The sequence below is a fragment of the Triticum urartu genome, chromosome 6 (genome assembly GCF_003073215.2).
Source record: "Triticum urartu cultivar G1812 chromosome 6, Tu2.1, whole genome shotgun sequence".
In the NCBI taxonomy this organism is placed as follows: domain Eukaryota; kingdom Viridiplantae; phylum Streptophyta; class Magnoliopsida; order Poales; family Poaceae; genus Triticum; species Triticum urartu.
In genome coordinates this window covers 450328008-450336769 of record NC_053027.1, presented here as the reverse complement: position 1 = coordinate 450336769, position 8762 = coordinate 450328008, and positions in this window count along the sequence as shown.

The following is an 8762-nucleotide window of genomic DNA, read 5'->3' as shown; positions in this document are numbered from 1 at the left end:
TTTAGGCATTTGTCATTTTTGCCATGATTATTGTGTGCATGATATGCCCATGAGCTCTACATATGTTTTGTTAAGAGTTTTACCATCTTTCCAGAGGTGCAACCCATGTATTTTTGTGATGTGTGTGGTGACTAGCACAAGCTTGCAAAGTGAGGCACTTGGTAATGCTGATTTCAGGGACATCAATTCCACTGTCCTTGATCTGTTTTTCTCATAATGCCATATGTTCATGTTGTTTCCTAGTGATCCGTGCCTCTTTTGAGGATGACCAGTAAGGATGTTTTATTAATCTTGTAGTGCTCTATCCATTCATGGTTTTGTTTGTAATTATGGAGCAACTTAGCTTGAGTCAATCGAGCTCTACTTTTGCTACTTCGTGAATCTGGGCAGATTGTCTACTTGTTAGCGATTTTGCCGAGGATATTGTAGTTCATCCGTGCATGCTATGCTATTGTTCTTGCCATGTCTAGCTTGCATTTTGTGTATTCTTGATGGGTGTATGCTTAGATTATCATGACTTGCTCCGTAGTGAGTGCATCGAGCTCGTAAACATGCCTACTTGATATCTGTTTCAGCATGCTCCAGTTTTCACTAAGTCTGAGAACTGATTATGTTTTTGCCATGTTCACATGCTTGCAATTGTATTCTCTGATCCCTTTTGGCTCAAGGTCACTAAGGGACTTTTGTTAAGATCTTTGACTAGCTCTATGCCATGCTTTACTTTGCCATGTTCAGGTCCTGTAGCATGTAGTTTTGTTGCTCCAAAGAGTGCTATCTGATCTGAAATTCCAGACAAGTGTTAATTTCACTAAGTCTGAGATCTGTTTACCATATGCATTTTTGCCATGTTTGTTTGAACCTATTAATGGATGATTTGTCCGTAGCTCAGTGCTAGACTTTTGTTAAGCATCATGAATGCATCCCTGCCATGTATTTTGATGCCATGTTTGGGTGATGTAGCATGTTCATCTCGTTGCATTTAGATGGCTACTTGCTGTACATCGCAGAACGTGGTCATATTTGAATTGCTTGCCATTTCCAAACCGTAACTCCGATTCCGGCGTTCTTTATATCGTTTTCAAGCGATTTCATCTCATCTTTCCAGTGGCACACTTGGATTCCCAAGTTGAGGCCAGGTTCATGCATCCCTTGTCAAATCTTGCATATGCATCCCGCATTGCATCCCGCATAGCATACCATCTTTGCATCATGTTGTTTGAGTTTGCACGTGGTTGATTGTGTTCTGTTTGCTTGTTTGTCTTGTTTGGGTAGAGCCGGGAGATGAGTTCGCTAACGAGGAGCCCGTTGAGTTTGCTTTCAAGGATCCAGTCAACTCTGACAACTTTGCAGGCAAGATGATCATACCCTCGAAATCACTACTATCTTTGCTATGCTAGATTGCTCGCTCTTTTGCTATGCCAATGCTACGATGCCTACCACTTGCTTTCAAGCCTCCCAAATTGCCATGTCAAACCTCTAACCCACCATGTCCTAACAAACCGTTGATTGGCTATGTTACCGCTTTGCTCAGCCCCTCTTATAGCGTTGCTAGTTGCAGGTGAAGATTGGAGACCGTTCCTTGTTGGAACATTATTTACTTGTTGGGATATCATTACATTGCCATGTTATCTTAATGCATCTATATACCTGGTAAAGGGTGGAAGGCTCGGCCTCTCGCCTAGTGTTTTGTTCCACTCTTGCCGCCCTAGTTTCCGTCATATCGGTGTTATGTTCCCGGATTTTGCGTTCCTTACGCGGTTGGGTTATAATGGGAACCCCTTGATAGTTCGCCTTGATTAAAGCTTTTCCAGCAATGCCCAACCTTGGTTTTACCATTTTCCACCTAGCCTCTTTTTCCCTTGGGTTTCCGGAGCCCGAGGGTCATCTTATTTTAAACCCCCCCCCCCCGGGCCAGTGCTCCTCTGAGTGTTGGTCCGACTGAGCTGCCTGCGGGGCCACCTCGGGGCAACTTGAGGGTTGGTTTTACTCGTAGCTAGTCTCATCTGAGTGTGCCCTGAGAACGAGATATGTGCAGCTCTTATCGGGATTTGTCGGCACATTCGGGCGGTGTTGCTGGTCTTCTTTTAACCTGTCGAAGTGTCTTGAAGAACTGAGATACCGAGTCTGATCGGAACGTCTCGGGAGGAGCTCTATTCCTTCATTGACCGTGAGAGCTTGTCATGGGCTAAGTTGGGACTCCCCTGCAGGGATTTGAACTTTCGAAAGCCGTGCCCACGGTTATGGGCAGATGTGAATTTGTTAATGTCCGGTTGTAGATAACTTGAACCTTAAGTTAATTAAAATGAATCAACCGTGTGAGTTACCGTGATGGCCTCTTCTCGGCGGAGTCCGGGAAGTGGACGCGGTGTTGGAGTAATGCTTGCCGCAGGTTTGCCCTCTTTAGTTATGCGTTCGCGGTTTGCCTTCTCTTCTCGCTCTCTTTTGCGAACAGGATAGCCACTATATATGCCAGTCGCTTGCTGCAGCTCCACATATTTACCTTGCTTTTCCTATTAAGCTTAAATAGTCTTGATCGCGAGGGTGCGAGATTGCTGAGTCCCTGTGGCTCACAGATTACTTCCAAACCAGATGCAGGGCCTGATGATTCCGCTCCAGGTGACGCGCTCAAGCTCAAGTGGGAGTTCGACGAGGACTCTCAACGTTACTACGTGTCTTTCCCTGATGATCAGTAGTGGTGCCCAGTTGGGGGTGATCGGGACCGTGTCGCATGTTGGGTTATCTTTTATTTTGGCGCCGTAGTCGGGCCATGAGTGTTTGGATGATGTAAGGTTATTATGTACCTTGATTGACGTGGCGAGTGTAAGCCAACTATGTTATCTCCCCTTTTATCATCTATATATATTACATGGGATGTTGTGAAGATTGCCTAACTTGCGACATATGCCTTCAATGCGATTATGTCTCTAAGTCGTGCATCGACACGTGGGAGCTATAGTCGCATCGAGGGTGTTACATAGGCGCGCCCCACCCTTGTGGACAGGGTGTGGGCCCCCTGACGTTGATTCTTTCGCCAGTTTTTTTATATGTTCCAAAAATATTCTCCGTTGATTTTCAGGTCATTCCAAGAACTTTTATTTCTGCACAAAAATAACACCGTGGCAATTCTGCTGAAAACAACGTCAGTCCGGGTTAGTTCCATTCATGCAAGTTAGAGTCCAAAACAAGGGCAAAAGTGTTTGGAAAAGTATTTACGTTGGAGACGTATCACAGAGCCATGGTCCTTTGTGGTGAAGCTTCGTGGTGTTGTTGGGAGCCTCCAATTAAGTTGTGGAGATTGCCCCAACCTTGTTTGTAAAGGTCTGGTCGCTACCTCCAAGGACACCAATAGTGGAATCACGACATCTCGCATTGTGTGAGGGCGTGAGGAGAATACGGCGGCCTAGTGGCTTCTTGGGGAGCATTGTGCCTCCACACCGCTCCAACGGAGACGTACTTCCCTCAAAAGGAAGGAACTTCAATAACACATCCTCGTCTTCACCGGCTCCACTCTCGGTTATCTCGCACATTTACTTGTGCAAGTTTACTTTGTGTTGCATCTCTTGCTTGCTTGTGTACTTTGTTATTGTTGCATCATATAGGTTGCTCACCTAGTTGCACATCTAGACAACCTACTTTGATGCAAAGTTTAAATTGGTTAAGAAAAGCTAAAAATTATTAGTTGCCTATTCCCCCCCCCCCTCTAGTCAACTATCTTGATCCTTTCACCGGGGCCCTCCACCATCTCAAGGAACGAGCTCTTTATTCGTCGACGACACTCCTACTACGCTTGTACGAGATGGATCTTCTTCACTAGACTGAAGCAACGTCAAGTACGGGTGCCAAGAATGTCCATGGCAGTAGCTAAGGATACCTCGGTGACCAAGGGAACATGCAAATTAAGACTCACACCCCCTAGACAAATCATCATGTCCTCCCTTTACAGAAACAAATTGTTCAACATCCAAAGTGCCATGCAGCATGGCAGATTGAACAGTGTAGTGAATGTTGTAAAGATGGGGTTTTACATAATGCTTAATCTTAGGGGGGTGCTTAATGGTTCTGACATTTGAAAGGAGCCTAAACACACTTGTTTGCTTTCGGAGGAGTTGTTGGGATTCCCCCAAATGTAAGGTTGAAGTAGCCCAGCGGCAAGTATTTTCTGCCGTTAGAGAACCAAGATTATCAATCCAATAGGAGCTTCTCCCGATGAACAAAGTAAGCATCACCTACACATAAAAGCACAAACAACTTGTCCCCAACACGGCAAGAGGGTTGTCAAACTATTTGACTTGCTAGTCACAAGATTAAAAGCAACTGATAGAGATAATTTGTAGAAAAGTGAAAAAAAGAGAACACTAGCAATTGTGTAGAAGAATTCATTAATGGAGAATACACACAGGGGCCATAGGTTCACTAGTGACATTTCTCTCAAAACAAGCTAATGGCATGGTTAACAAATTATAGTTGGGTAGCGATTAAATTGCAATATTTATGTTTATGACTATGACCATTCATGGTAGAATCTCATATAGGAATTACGTCTGTGAAAAGTAGACCATTAATCGAACTGCATCTACTACTAATACTCTCCAGCCCAAAATTGTTATCCATCATGCATCTCAAGGTATTAAGTTTACAAGAAACAGAGCATGGCAATAAGCAAGATAACATAATGTAGACAGTAAAGCATCAATCAATATGATGAGACAACGTCATTTTATCCTTAATGTCAACAATACAATACATGTCTTGGCCCTTATTGTCACCGGGTTAGAGCACCGCAAGATTGAACCCATTACAAAGCACCACTCCCTTTGAAGAAAAACCCATCGAACCTGGTCAGAGAAGATAGATAGGTCAGAGAGCATGGAAAGCTATTTAATTATATAGCAAGAAAACCTCAAAAGATTCAATTAATTTTAATGAATAATCTGATCATAAAGTGACAATTCATCGTATCCCAACAAACACACCACAAAATTACATCGAATTGATCCCGATCATGTGAGACAGCTCATGGGAACATGGTGTTGAAGACCCAGAGAGACAGATAGATAGAGAGAGAGCCTAAACACACTTGTTTTCTTTCAGAGGAGTTGTTGGGATTCCCCCAAGTGTAAGGGTGAATTAGTAGCGCAACAGCAAGTATTTCCCGCCATTAGAATCAAGATTATCAATCCAGTAGGAGCTTCTCCTAGCGAACAAAGTACACATCACCTACACACAAAAACACAGACAACTTGTCCCCAACACGGCAAAAGGGTTGTGAAACCTTTGATTTGCTAGTCACAAGATTAAACGCAAGTGATAGGGATAATTTGTAGAAAATTAAAAAAAGATAATAGTAGAAATTGTGTTGAAGAATTCATTAATGGAGAATAGACCCAGGGGCCATAGGTTCACTAGTGACATTTCTCTCAAAACAAGCAAATGGCATGGTAAACAAATTACAATTGGGCGGCGATTATATTGCAATATTTATGCTTATGACTATGACCACTCATGGTAGAATCTCATATAGGAATTACGTCTGTGATAAGTAGACCATTAATCAAACTACATGTACTACTAATACTCTCCAGCCCAAAACCGTTATCCATCATGCATCTCGAGGTACTAGTTTACAAGAAACAGAGCATCGCAATAAGTAAGACAACATAATGTAGACAGTAAAACATCAATCAATATAATGAGACAGTGTCGTTTTATCCTTAGTGTCAACAATACAATACATGTTTTGGCCCTTATTGTCACCAAGTTAGAGCACCACAAAATTGAACCCACTACAAAGCACCACTCCCTCTGAAGAAAAACCCATCGAACTTGGCCAGAGAAGATAGATAGATCGGGGATCATGCAAATCTATTTAATTATATATAAGAAAACCTCAAAAGATTCAATTAATTTTAATGAATAATCTAATCATAAAGTGAAAATTCATCATATCCCAACAAACACACCACAAAATTACATCGAATTGATCCCAATCATGTGAGGCAACTCATGGGAACATCGTGTTGAAGACCCAGAGAGAGAGAGAGAGAGATGGAGACGGAGAGGGGAGAGAGGGAGTCATCTAGATACTACTATGGACCCTAAGGTCCTGATGGAACTACTCACACATAGTCATGGAAGCAACAAAGTTGATGAGGAAGCCTCCAACATTGGATTCCCACTCCAGCAGAGCTCTGGAACTGACGTCCAGATTGGATCTTCGCGAAACAGGAACTTGTGGTGGCAGAAAAAAATCTTATCAAAACATCTCGGAGGTTTCAGTATTTATAGGAAATTATGGCAGTGGAACGGGCGTAAGGCGATGTAGGTGGGCCCCACACGGCCTAGGGGCGCGCCGAGGGGGTGGTGCGCAACGGGTGGTCGTGTGGGCCCCATGTGGCTCCTCTCAATCTTCCCCGAAGTTTCTTGTGTCCTTCACTGCCCGAAAAAATAATATTAAATCGGCAAGTTGTTTTAACCTTTGTCGATTGGCTTCCTACAACACCAAAAACATACAGAAAAATATAAACTAACAGTGGGCACTAAATTAATAGTTAGTTGATACGTCACCAATGTATCTATAATTTTTTTTATTGTTTCATGCTATTATATTATCAATCATGAATATATTATATGCATTTTATGCTATTTTATATCATTTTTGGGAACTAACCTATTAACCTAGTGGCTAGTGCCACCTACTGTTTTTTGCTTGTTTTTGGTTTTCTAGAAAATCAGGACCAAACAGAGTCCAAACGCTGTGAAATTTTTTGATGATTTTTTTCTGAACATAAGAGACCCTGGAAGCTTCGGGAGGAGACCAGACGCGAAGAGAGGAGACGACAAGGCAATGGGGCGTGCCCTGCTACCTTGTGGGCCCCATGTGGCTTCATCCAACCTAATCCCACTTCTATAAATTCTCAAATATTGGGAAACTAATAGAGAGCCACCCGAAACACTCTTTACACCGCCGCAATCTTTTGTTCTTCCGTGATCCCATCTAGAGACCTTTACCAGTACTCTGCTAGAGGGAGAATCGATCATGGAGGGCTTCTACATCATCCTTGCTGCCTTCCAATGATGCGTGATTAGTTCACCACAAACCTACGGGTCAAGCTAGTAGCCAGATGACTTCTTCTCGCTCTTTGATCTTCAATACAATGTTCACTCGATCTTCCTGGAGTTCTATCTGATGTAATCTTCTATTGTGACGTGTCTGTTGGGCTCCAGTGAATTGTGGGTTTATGACCAGATTATTCATTAAAAGTAATTGAGTCTTTTCTGGACTTTATTATGCATGATTATGATAGCTTTGTATTTTTCTCCGACCTACCTGTTTGGTTTGGCCAACTAAATTGATTTATCCTCAGTATGAGAGGTGGTTTATAATGGGTTCAATCTTGCAATGTCCTCACCTCGTGATAGAAGGGGCAGCGAGGCACGTATTTGTATTGTCATCATTAAGGATAAAACGATGGGGTTTGTTCATATTGCCTGAGTTTACTTTGTGTACATCATGTCATGCAAATATATTTAATTATATAGAAGAAAACCTCAAAAGATTCAATTAATTTTAATGAATAATCTGATCATAGAGTGATAATTCATCATATCCCAACAAACACACCACAAAATTACATCGAATTGATCCCAATCATGTGAGGCAGCTCATGGGAACATGGTGTTGAAGACCCAGAGAGAGAGAGAGATGGAGAGGGAGAGGGGGAGAGAGGGAGTCATCTAGCTACTACTATGGACCCTAAGGTCCTGATGGAACTACTCACACGTAGTCATGGAGGCAACAAGGTTGATGAGGAAGCCTCCGACATTGGATTCCCACTCCAGCAGAGCTTTGGAACTGATGTCCAGATTAGATCTTCGCGAAACAGGAAATTGCGGCGGCAGAAAAAAATCTTATCAAAATATCTCGGAGGATTTCAGTATGTATAGGAATTTATGGCGATGGAATGGGCGTAAGGCGATGTAGGTGGGCCCCACATGGCCTAGGGGCGCGCCGAGGGGGTAGTGCACACCGGGTGGTCATGTGGGCCCCATGTGGCTCCTCTCGATCTTCCCCAAAGTTTCTTGTGTCCTTCGCTGCCCGAAAAAATAATATTAAATCGACAAGTTGTTTTGACCTCTGTTGATTGGCTTCCTGATGTCTACTACACAACCTTCTTCTTGTAGACATTGTTGGGCCTCCAAGTGCAGAGGTTTGTAGGACAGTAGCAAATTCGCCTCAAGTGGGTGACCTATGTTTTATGAATCCGTAGGACGCGTAGGATGAAGATGGTCTCTCTCAAGCAACCCTGCAACCAAATAACAAAGAGTCTCTTGTGTCCCCAACACACCCAATACAATGGTAAATTGTATAGGTGCACTAGTTTGGCGAAGAGATGGTGATACAAGTGGTATATGGATGGTAGATAATAGTTTTTGTAATCTGAAAATATAAAAACAGCAAGGTACCGAATGATAAAAGTGAGCGTAAATGGTATTGCAATGCTAGGAAACAAGGTGTAGGGTTCATACTTTCACTAGTGCAAGTTCTCTCAACAATAATAACATAATTGGATCATATAACTATCTCTCAACATGCAACAAAGAGTCACTCCAAAGTCACTAATAGCGGAGAACAAACGAAGCGATTATGGTAGGGTACGAAACCACCTCAAAGTTATTCTTTCCAATCAATCTGTTGGGCTATTCCTATAAGTGTCACAAACAGCCCTAGAGTTCGTACTAGAATAACACCTTAAGACACAAAT